The 12690-nt window shown below is 45.6% G+C and overlaps 2 pseudogenes; both read left to right on the top strand.

Moving 5' to 3' along the window:
* The window catches only part of LOC146785197 (fish-egg lectin-like), a 55505-nt pseudogene extending 50871 nt beyond the window's left edge, over positions 1–4634 (top strand).
* A 5661-nt stretch (positions 4635–10295) lies between these two features.
* Positions 10296–10981, top strand: LOC146785196 (cell division control protein 42 homolog pseudogene; annotated as a pseudogene).
* The last annotated feature ends 1709 nt before the right edge of the window (positions 10982–12690 follow it).

Genomic DNA, 12690 nt, shown 5'->3' with positions numbered 1-12690 from the left:
AGGCCATGTGGTTTCAGCTATCAACCGATTAAAAGAAGTCAAGTATGTTATTAGATCCTGCCTTCCCTGCTTCAGCTCCAACAGCTCCCTGTCAGCACTAAACGTGATCGCCCGTCGATCGAATACCCTTTCAAACTCCCTACGAAAAGCATTCCAATGGGACAGTATTGGATCGTCATGCTTTACCAATTGGACAGCCCAATTGGCAGAGTCCTCCGTCAAATATGATATGGCAAACACCACGCTGGAGTGATTAGTAGGGAAGGAGGCTGGTTTGCACAAAAAGTGCAACGTAATATGTGTCAGAAAGGTCTGAATTTTCAAGGGATCCCCAGAATACCGTTCTGGGCTAGCCAAAGGTATAGGCGGAGGGACGTGTACTTGGATCTGAGATGTGGAAGTATCAAACGGGTTCCTAGATTGCCTATCCACTCTTTCCCTAAGGGCGGCTGTTTCAGCTCTGGAAGCTACTAACTCCTGTTGCACTGCAACCAATGCCTGCAGTACTCCGTCCAAAGTACCTGTAAAACAAGTTCCACCTGCCACTGTGTTTCTCTATCGACTCTCTACCCAGGAACGATACTTCTCGCACTGGAGGAGGATACACCTAGAATACAAAGCACACAGGTTACTCCGCATTAAATCCTCCTTCATTTCCTATTAACCATCTCCCCTACTCATACATACCCTTGTTGTCCAATTTCCCTTTAAAAGTAAAATATGAACATAACGTAAATGTCACACTCTTGTATAGGTTGTTGCAAGGAGGATGAAAGGCAATGTACAGAATCCCGGCTCCCAGAAGTTCCCACGGAATTAGAAATCAAATATCCTCTGGATGGAGAACCAAGTAAATTACAGCATTTACCAGTTCCTGAGATAGTCCAGACAATCAATCCTGTATGAAGAAAAGCTAGCACAAATGCTCCTTGCATAGACTGCAAACAACGAAAATAGCACAACCTGCGATTTCAAAGTCAACACAGCTTGCGGAACCGAAAAGTTTAAAGGCATTATAAAAGCGCCCGCACATAGCACCTTCCCGGGCTGCTTCTTAAAGTCAGTGGGGTTCAGCGCAGTCCCCCAGCCAAAGTGCCACTCGAGCCTGAGCAGATAATGACCTCAACAGCCGTTGAAGCCTCGTCCCATCCTTACCCGATGCGGCTTCCAGTACGCTGAGATGCCTCTCGCCACAAGAACCCCACCCTTGGCGCCCTCTGCCTTGAAACTGCAGACTTCGGTTTAGCTTACAACCGCGAGTCTGCTCCGAATCCAACAACAGCTCTTCCAATATCCAGCAGGCAGCCGTGGTGCCCAACGATCCGCTCCTAACTTCAGGATGGACGAACTCCCACCTCGGCAACAGCGAAGAACGCCGCCTCCCAATTCCAGAATTACGCATGCCGCCTGACATGCGAAGCTGACTAAAGTACAAAGAGGCCCCTCCTACCAAGGCCTTCTGAGAATTGTGGTTCATTGGGGGAATTACCTGAAAACAGCACATATTGCAGGCGCACAGGGTCAAATTGGCCTGCACCTTTTTATGTTATGGGTTTGCGCCGTGTAGGAAAGTAGGATCTAATTCTATGGTTACCCCCACTTTTTGCCTGGTGCTAAGCTGTATTTGACTAGTATGACTGGGATCCTGCTAATCATGACCCCAGTCTATCTGCTTTCTCCCTAAAATGTTGAGTTGAGTACTTAGGTACACTCCAGATTGGATACTGGGGTAGCCTTATCGGTCTCTAGTATACGGTACTAAGGTACCCAAGGCATTGGTATCCTAGAGGTCTCCCAGGGGCTGAAGCATGCATTATACCACCCATGGGAGACCATGCCAAATGGAACTACAGGCCTGCCATTGCAGCCTGTTTAAGTTGGTGCATACACCACTTTCTGGATATATAGGTTTACTATATCAAAGGGTCACTGCACTTAAAACCTATAAGTCACCCCTTTAGCAGGCCTTTGCAAACCTGAAGGCAGGGTGCTTGGTTCTAAGTGAGAGGGTGCCCCTGCATGAGCAGGATACCCCTGCAGCCTACGGAGTCCATTCTCCCTGGTTGTCAGTGAAGCAGCCATATACTATATAGTGGGGCACGAAATTACGCAATGACCATCTCGAAAACGGCTGCAACAAATCCTATCATGTTTGGTATCAAACATGTTGGAATCATAGCCCCACACCATAAACGGTGTGGGAGGTATGATTCCAAGCACAAGAAGAGCCCTCCGTTAGACTCTCAGTGTTCCCGGTGCCAACCTTCTAGCCCCGGAGAGCACAAAATGGTTACTGCCGACCAGAGACACATTTTGCCCCCCTGTTGCTGAGCCAAGCTCGAGCAGGGGAAGGCAAAACAACAGGCATCCTGTCACAGGGAGGTGTGACCACCTCCCAGACAGGATTTAGTGTATTGGGACCAGGTGGGTGCGCTTGCCAGCCCCAGAAAGTCTGCATTAGGGGCACATTTGGTGTCCTTGTGCATAGTCCAGTTCAAACCAGTTCTGGGAGCAATTGGCTCCAGCTCCGGCACGCAACTGGACAAAGGACATGGGAGTAACCTCCCCCCTGTACCCTGAATCTTCCCAACTCCTTCCCTAGGGTACTTAAGTGCTTACCTGGGTGTAGGCCCCTAGATTCGTCGTGGGATAAAATTCAGATCAGACACCACTGCACTTCTCCGGTCTGGGTACTCTGGACATCGCTGGACTTCATTTAGGCCTGACTTTGTCTCCCTTCCGGGGTGCTGCATCGTCTGTGCATCATACAGGAACCTTCAAGGCCTGTGAAGCATCAAAGACAACTGAAGAAAATCTCCCTTGAAGTGAAGGAATCACTCCCCTGCGTTCGCAGTTACCGCAACTAAGTCAACCAGTCTGCAGATCCTGAGCTCCTCCAGACTCCGTGGGCTCTGTAACATAGGTGGTGGTTTTCCACAGCTCCCGCGGCCTGCCCTGCCCTCTCACCAAGTTTGAGGCCAGCACCCCTCGTGGGGGTTGCAATAACCAAACCCCTGTGCACCACGTCCAACTTGCAGTTGCAAAGGCTTGTTGACTTTTTTCAAGAAGATATTTGGGCTCTAAGTAACCCCAACCTCGAGCACCTCCTATGACCAGAATCTTCAGCCACACCGCACCGTGGACTGCATCATTTGATGAGCTGCTTGGGGTCCTCTTGCGACTCCAGTGCCTCCGGCCTGTGGGTCCACTTGAAGGTCACAATTGTTTCTTTTGGGCTCCCCTGATTGCTCGGGCCTGCCCCGAATCCTATGCCTTTGGTGAGTCCCCTGGACCTTGCTGGTCCCGATGTTGCTCCTTTAATTCCTACATGGTTTGCCTTTGCCAAGGCTTGTTGGTGCTCCTGCTGGACACCGAACCCTCAGCAGTCAACATTCTTCGTGTGACAGCTCGTGCACAGCTCCTGGTCCTCCTCAGCATCACCTGGTACTCAAAGCTGCAGAGTCAAGGTCCTCGTCATCCATTCTGCAACACCGGAGAGCATTCGTCTTCCAAGTCTCCTGGTCACCCCTGAGTGACACAAACTCTGTCCCCTCTGCTTGCAGGTACCTCACATTAAGAATCCATGCTCAGATTCCACCGGACACTTCCTCCTCAGCGGCACTTTCCTGAAGTCCTCCATTGGTTTTGACAGCTGTTTCCAACAGCACTTCACACATTTGCACCCGGCTTTCCTGGTGTAAGTAACATGGGTACTAGGGTATCCACGGATGGGGTGGCTCTCCAATCTTCTGTCTTCCACGGGGGTTTCTTCAGGGTCCACTGGGAAGGGTCCTTAATCTTTAAAAATCCAACCGCAACTTGCACATTGTACACGCTCTCCGTGGGGTCCCTATTTACTTACCTTGGGTGGTTCTATTGGGTCCCCAGCAACTCTGCATCCACGCGACATCGTCCTGAGTCGAGTTGTGGTTCTTATGCCACTTTCTTAATATATGGTTTGGTCCCCACCTTGGATTCACTGTGGATTTCGTGCTATTTACTGTGTTTCTTTGCTGAAATATTGTGTGCATTGTGTTTATCTCCATGTTGGAGATACTTGAACATTCTTGAGAGTATTAAATCATAAATACATATTTGTATAAATACTTGCTGTGGTTCTTTTCGCTTAATCTATACTATAAGATTGCATTCTGGTAAAACAAGCAGCTTTACACTCCTTCTGGACTAAGCCTGAAGGTTGTTCTCCACAGCTTCCACTTAGAGAGCTTTCTAAGGTTGTCTAAGACCCCTTAAACCACCATAAGTGTTGTCTGGACTGGTGCAAGGTGTTCACTAACATAAGCGTCCATCATATACCAGGCCAGCTTCTCACAAGTCGCAAATGTACAACTTTGCGTGGTGCAAACGCAACGCAAACCCCTTCATAAATAGGAACCTTAGTCTCGGTTCCAATGCCACTTGTGTCTTGACTATTATTGGCTTGACTGAACTTTAAAAATGACTCAGGCCAACATTTCACCATTTTTTTTTCCAGGGATGGGATCACGGACAGAAACCCAGTAGGAACCAAATGGACCCAGCTGCACTACCAGTGTTACAAGTTCAGCCATGTGTCGTATGATCTCAGCCAGGTCTGGCTAATCACCACGGATGGAAAGACCTTACAATGTTAAGTGTAATAAGTAGGGAGGGGTGTAGGGTGTGATATTGTCTTCACTCCATAGCCTCAGAAAGTTTTCCTGTCTGCTTCCTTGCCCACCTTGGCTAGTACCTCAACGGTCATGTTTCTGTACCTCTTTAACATCCAACAGCATTGTTGTTTTCAATCATCCACATAAACAGCCTGGTGAACCTCTTGAAATGTAATCTTTTCCAGATATATGGGGTAATTTAGAGTACGAAGAATGATCTCCCAGGACACCGTCCGGGGCTGCCTCCATCTACCCAGCAGCAGACCGCCTGCATACTTAAAGTTCCTGCTAACACCACAATAATCAATTTGCCAAAATGGATGCACTCAGTGAACTGGAAGGACTTTTGGTAATACTGAAACGCCAGCCTTGTGCCTGCATTGCAAATTGCTGTGATTATATTTTTGTTATGCAAAACCAAACCATCAATGCAAGGGTTACTTTTTGAAAAAACAAAACAAGCATTAGCATAGCCAATAGATCTCGCATTTGGGACCTTATAAGTGTTTAGCCATGCAACAGTTGGTGTTGTTGCACCAAGGATATTCTGCTGCATAACTAAATACTTATAAGGTCCCAAAAGCGAGACCTATTGGCTATATATATCTCTCGCTCTCTCTCTCTCTCTCTCTCCGGTGCGGGGGAGGACTACAAGCATTTTTAAACAGACGTGCATGTTTCCACTTTCAGACAAAGATTCAACAACATTTTGCAAGGACTGTGATTAAGGACAAGTCCATGTTAGCAACAGTGCTGAAGAAAATAGTGGTCAATATGCTGTCCTTAGGGTTCGGCATGTATGAATGAATGAAAGTTTTGTAAAGCGCATGAATGCCAAGGCGTCTTAGCACTAGCGCTGCCTTTATGGTCATACAGAGAGAGACGAGGCCACAGTGTTGTCACAAAGCTTGTTCCAGTAATGAAGTATGTCACAATGGAATATCCTGAAAACTTTGGATTTTCAAAACTTCTATTCTACTTCACTTGAATTACAAATGTAGTCTTCCCTTGAGAGCAAGTGCTCAAGGAAATTCCTCAAACACTATCTCAGGAATGGCAATTGATAACAAGCTAAGAGCCCCTATTTAGTCATCTCATTTTGTCTACTCTATGCCAATAGTCTTCCATTTGCAATTTTCATTCCCGGAAGAAAGGAACTAATGAGGGGATGGCAACCCCACTGGGTATAACAGAAATACTGGTTCTAATACACGGTGCACCAAGTGCAGAGGAGAAACTAGTCCCACGTCTCTGAGGGCACTTTCAAGACCCACCCCGATCCTTTTCAGAGTAGTAGTAATGGGCATACAAATCCATAAACCTCTAGACTACCTTTCTGAAGCATTAACTAGAAGTTTAACCCGCAAGGAACCCCTAAGAGTGAAAAACAATGAGATTCAACTCCACAAACAACCCGAAAAACAAAACAAAAAAATCTATAAAACAATACTGTAAACACAAAACAGGTTTAATTAAAATACATAAAGCTTTTCTCCAGCTTTTGTTTTATTACTTCAGTGTCAGCTAAGTGCAGCCCCTCAGTGACGGAACAAAGCTGAGAGAAGTCCGCAACCAGGAAAAGCGGAGACTGGGACTGCTGGGGAGACAACATTGTACAGAGCGTCTTGGTCCTGCAAACATTCCTTCCAGAAATTCGCAGGATTCCACGGGTGGAATAGGAGGGGCGGAAGTTCCCCTTTGGGGCCGTTGGGATGCAATAGATGCAAACCAGAAGTACAAACCAAGCCTGAGATGCAACCCGTTTCAGCAGAGAATACGTGTTTGCCGACGTCGTTGCTCTTTTAGCGCGAAGGCGTTGTCTAGCGGCTGCTTCAGAAATCCAGCGGGAACAATGGGATGATTGTGCATCAAGGGGTACACCACTGGGAGCGGGGTCTCTGTTACTGGTAGGCCAAGAGCCCTCCTGGTTGGCCCCAAAAGCCAGATTTATACAGGTAACGTGCACGGAGGTAAAGACAGAAGCCACTCCAGTCGTGGGTACTGAAGTAACACCACAGGCGACACTGAGGATGCCCATGGCGAACTTTGGGCACAGGGCTATACTTGGGCAGGAGTTTTGCTCCAATAGGGACTAAGACAGACAATCACCCTCGCTCAGCTCCTCTGTGCTGCAGTGGCTTCAAAATCCCTGCAACATCTTGACAACTTATAACGCATCACTTAAAGTGCACCAGGACACATTACAAGAACAAGCCCGGGAGTAGTGTGCGCGCGCGCGTGCTAAACCGAAATAAACAAGCTGCGAGACGCGCTCTGTGGTGGGGAGGGGGAGGGGCATTGAAGCGAGGCGCGTGCGCTTGGCCGAGCGAGAGGAAAGCCAGATGGCGCCTCTGCTCGTGCCTATACGCGTAACCGCACACTGTATGCCACACAAAGCTGTGGTCGGACTTTGAAAACTCCATTCCTAAATGTCTCGCCAGGGCAGCGCATGAGCTGGCTCATGCGAGACCTAAAAACAATGGCCCTAATGTGCTGGGAGGTGTTATTCCCAGTCTGTACAGCGCATTTCTGTGGTTTCCTGTTGGAAGGATGAAATAGGGCAGAACTAACATACATTGAAGTCAGATCCATGGTGCACAGGCCGACAGTCAGAGGTTTCCACCGGCAGAGCCAGCTGAGGATAAACCACAAGAAACGTAGCCATTTCCTCTAAGTAGAGTGGGGGTACTAGAGGCCTGGCAAACAAGACATTTCCGCAAAATCTAAATCACTGCCTTTGTACACCTTTTGTAAACTTAAGCAAGCTATCGTTTACGTCCTATGTGAAACAGATGTCAATTTTGATTTTACCCCCCCTTTTCCAGCTTTTGTCTCTTATTTAGATGTTCATCCTGAAATTTAGTAAAAGCATAAAGAGAGTTTAAGGATTGTAGATTATCTGTGTCTGCAGCAACCTCCAAACTACACACGCTAAGTTGAACAGCTTTCTTTTGAAAACAAACCCCTTAAAGGAAATTAAGTGGTGAAAAAAGAATTACAGTGATTGAAATTTCATCTTGCAATCCATAAGATGGAAAAACATTGTGACAATGTAGGAACACGTGATCACCTTGAAAAGTGACCAAAACCTTAATCAGTCAACTATATGTGTCATTTGTTAGATTATCTAACGAGGTGTTATCCTCGCAGGCAGTACCGGAGCTGATCTCCTTCCTGTGGGAGCTTGGATCACTTGTTTAAAATCATTGGGACTGCCTGACCCCAAGATGACTGCCACAGTGTTCCCTACCACGTCGTGCTGACCCTTGAGAAAAAAACCTGACTTCGCCCATCCCCCATTCGGCCTACCCTTCAGGATACCAAATCTGTGAACCTGCCTCTGACCGTGGAGACCTAGCTTTTTGGCCGATGCCTGGTGGAGCTACTTGATAGCTATAGAGGAGATGGGCTGTTGACTACCCCTTAGGCCGTCACCTACCCAGCCGGACATTGAGAAGACCTTACTTCATCTCTCCGTCGTACTCTCCCTCATACCCCTTTACTCCACCCACTTTCTCCTTTATGCTCCATTTATCCCTCCTCTTTGCTTTCTAATTGTTTTCTCTTTGAGACCTAGCCGCTTGACTGATGCCCGATGGAGCTACCTGTTAGCTATAGAGGAGATGGGCTGTGGACTTTCCCCTTGGCCGTCACCTACCCAGCCGGACTTTGGGCAGACTCTCCTTCGTCTCTCCATCCATCCTATCTCCATCCTTTCTCTCTCCTACACCTTACCCCACCCCCTTACCCTTCTAAGCACTTGAAATGTTCTCTTGTAACTGATGTAACTTGTAATTGATGTAATTTTGTGGAACCTTATGTAAAGCGCTCTGATAACTCCAGGTCTAGCCAGCGCTATATCAAACTCAAATAAATAAATAAATCTAGAAGCCAAGCTGGGGCAAATGCTACAGACAACCAACTGATTCCAATTTTCACTCCCTGTCACAATGTCCCAGGACCCCCACCCTCACCACAGCCCTCGAAAGCACACACATGTTCAAGAAGGAGAGGCTAGAGGGGCAAATGCTGAAATAAACAAGCATTGGAAATGCAATAGGTCTCGCATTTGTTTGAGTTAGAGCTATTGGCGTTGTAGATGTTAATATATTTGGAATAAAATTATTAAAGGAAAAATGTATGTTTATTTACCATTAAAAAGATTTCCAAAACCAAATTAATATTATAACTAAAAACAGCAAGTGACAGCAGACAACTTACTTTGTAACTTGTAGTTGATTTTATTGATATGTTTTGTCGTTCCCTGGTTATTTGTGATAGAAATAAATCCTTCTAGACCGAAATACATAGATGATGCTAGCAAGGCCTTTCTTTTTGTTATCAAAACACATTAACAAGAGGCAACCTTATAAAACAGCACATATATATTTTTGTGCATCAGAAAAGACGGCAGATCGATTTGCACAGAAGGTGTTTTGCAATTAAAAATAAATCCTTTGAGACCAAATTAAGTATTTGAATTAGAAAATTCACTGTGTATTAGAAGTTATTAAAATGTGTTTTAATTGCTACAGACACACATAGGAAAGGAACGATATTTTTTTCATATGGCAGTAAAACACTGTGTAATAGTAGAAGGAGGGCTAGCAAGCAGATGGAATTAAATGCACACTTTTTTATTTATAAAAAAAGAGAAAATGGTGTGCCACAAAGTCTGGAGTGGCCTAACAGGTTTCAATGTTTCACAATCTGCTGTGAAAGGAAACAGCAATCCTATATTAAACTGAACCGGAGCTTTGTAGTTACGATCCTTCTCACCGTTGCTGTGGCATATGGAAGCTTTTCACTTCAATGTGTTTGAAAAGCGTTCACACCTTGGGAGGAAGAAAGAATGGTGTCCTAAGAAGTCTGGAGTGGTGAGAATTCTTTGAATAGTATCTAGATGTGTTTAAATTGGAAACTGCAGATGTATAGTAAGGAGAAATGTAGCCTAGTGCTTAAGATCGTTATCATTGTTGCGAGCTGTAGAAGTCTCTTTTAACGCCATGTACACACTGATCGATGCTCTATAAACAACAGGATGGGAACTTTTCAACTGAGACTGCAATGTTGTTTTGAAGTTTAAATAAATACAACCAACAGTTCGGTCCACGGTTGTTGTGTTGGGGAAACATTAGCAACACGTGGATAAGTGTGGCTCAATGATTAGAGCTGCAGACCCTGATGCAGAGATCTAGCCTGGGACCAGGGTTCAATTCCCCGCCTCGGCAGGTCTTGGGCTCAAAAATTCCACGGACCTGATAATTCTTGCCTCGGTGCCTATTCTAATCATGGAGTCCCACTCTGCAACTCTGGGCAATAGCTTGCTTAATCTCTACAACGGCCCCCACAGCCCTAAGGATGCCTGGCTTCCACCTTGGGGGTGCCCAGGAGTGGACACCTCACAGGGAAAGCCAGGATGGGTTCCACAGCGGTATTCGTACAAGCGCCTTGAGACCCTTGCGGGTGAGTAATGCGCTATACAAGTATCAAATTTACATTTACAATGTTAGAAGTAAAGTAACAAAGGAGCATGCTTTTGCAATTGTATGCGTGTGCAGGGATAGTGTGGCCCGCTATATAAATTTACAAGCAGCGTTACATGTTGTGCACTAGTTAGTTAGTTAGTTGTGCACACCGGCGAAGAAGCGAGCTGTGCAAGTGAGAGGTTACCATCTGATAAATATTGCTGAAAGTGGATACTAGCAGCTTAAAGCCATGCAGACTATTAAATGTGTAGTCGTCGGGGATGGAGCTGTCAGTAAAACATGCTTGTTAATTTCTTATACAACAAATAAATTTCCATCAGAGTATGTGCCTACGGTATTTGACAACTATGCTGTAACAGTTATGATTGGTGGTGAGCCATACACTTTAGGCTTGTTTGATACTGCAGGGCAAGAAGATTATGACAGATTAAGACCTTTAAACTACCCACAGACTGATGTGTTTTTAGTCTGTTTCTCTGTGGTCTCGCCATCTTCTTTCGAAAATGTCAAAGAGTAATGGGTGCCAGAAATTACCCATCATTGTCCAAAGACTCCATTCCTGCTTGTTGGAACCCAGATTGATCTACGAGATGCCCCTTCAACATGTGAGAAACTTGCCAATAATAAACAGAAACCTATCACTCCGGAGACTGCTGAGAAGCTTGCTCGGGACTTGAAGGCAGTGAAGTTTGTTGAGTGCTCTGCACTAACGCAGAGAGGTCTGAAGAATGTGTTTGATGAGGCTATCCTAGCTGCCCTCGAGCCTCCGGAAACTCAGCCAAAACGGAAATGCTGTATATTCTAAAATGTTTTTCCTCTCCTCTTCATGCTGCTTCCTCTGGCCTCTTGCTGTAGAAATTCAGTTTAGAGATAAAACAACAAATAAAATATTCATATAAAAAAAAGAAGAACTGCCCTTCACATCCAGAATAAGAAAGATACATCTGTGGGGATGTCGTTCCGCATTGATGTAAGACATTCTTGTAAAAGATTAGCTTTATCTAAGTTCATCTGGTTACCAGCCACTTAATATTTCCTTTCATTGTCACATTACCCACCAGAACGGTCCATAAATATGTGGCTTAAATTCCGTCTGTGAAGAAGATTTCGTCATTAAACCATAATAGAACACGCCCCCACCAAGCATTTTATAAAAGCGTTACAATTCACAATGAGAAAGGGTGAATAGCTGAAAAACGGCAACATTGTTTATTATTTTTTAGGTCGCACCTAGCCACAGCCGTGAAGAGAGTCCCATGACTACTACTGGGATTCGAAACGTGTCGGCATTAATTTTCCATTGAGGACTTTTAATTTATGAACTTTAGCAGCTTTGAGGTATATCTTGTGTATAATTAACCCCAGCTGGTATTGAACTTATTCCCAATGTGCAGCATCCAAGCAACAAGCATTTGTATTGCAATAGGTCTCACATTTACGCGAGTTTAAGCTATTGGCATTGTAAATGACAAAGCGGTTTATTTATGTTTTAAAAACCAAAACATAAATAAAAGGCACTGTCATTTACAATGCCAATAGCTCAAACTCCCGTAAATGTGAGCCCTATTGAAAATGGTAGGCATCACGGACAACGGGAGGGAGGGAGGGCCGGGGGTGGGGCGTGGAGGGGGAGACATGGACAACGGGAGGGAGGGGAGGAGTAAAGAAGGTATGACAATGGGAGGGAGGGGGGTAAAGAAGGCACGGACAACGGGAGGGAGGGTGGTGTTGTAAAGAAAGCACCAAAGTACGTTGTGCCTGCAGTAAGAAAAACTGGATAAAAAAAAATAGTGCTCACAGTCTAAAAAACATGTGCCGTGTAACAACCGAAGTAAAGGGGCCAGTCACCATGGGAGGTGACAAATGAAGAGGAGGCGGTACTAAGGAGGGACTATCGAGCCAATTTACGGATCAGAAGCCAGCATTTAGGACGAACAATGACACAAGCCAATGGCAAATATAGGCGGAGAGTGGGCGGGGCTTCTATTCCCTACTTCACTACAGCAGATGGCCAGAGCAGCACATGCGAGCTGGCTCAGGCTCGACCTAAAAAAAAAGCACAGAAAGCATTGGACCAACCTGCTGAGAAGAGCAGCAATGCTTAGAGTTCCTTTTTGTATTTCAATTCTTTATTCCCATTTTAACAATATCAAGCAAACAGTGAGGCCTACATACAAGGACCATAAAATTATTCTGTAAATGAGCTTTCACCTGATTGCAAGACCAGAGGCTCTGATCAGACCAGCAGTCTGTTCAAAGTGAGGCAATGGGATGAGAGATTCATTAAACCCCTTCTGGAATTAGTATCGAACCTTTAAGCTGATGTTATGGGCAACACTGCAACGAGAGGGGAGACAAAAGTAAAGAGTGCATAAAGTGGGGGGATGTGCCGCTGACAGCCTCCAAGACTTTGTTCCCGGTTTCATTTAATTGCTGAGAAGGAATAGCCCTGCTGCTTACAGAGGAAAGCCATGGTTTTAACCGGACTGGGGGTTCAGTAACGTGAGGCGTGATTAACTTATTATTCTTTTGAAACATTATGCGATGTG

This window comes from Triturus cristatus, chromosome 11 (genome assembly GCF_964204655.1).
Source record: "Triturus cristatus chromosome 11, aTriCri1.1, whole genome shotgun sequence".
NCBI classification, from domain to species: Eukaryota; Metazoa; Chordata; class Amphibia; order Caudata; family Salamandridae; genus Triturus; species Triturus cristatus.
This window is presented reverse-complemented; position numbering and strand designations above follow the sequence as displayed.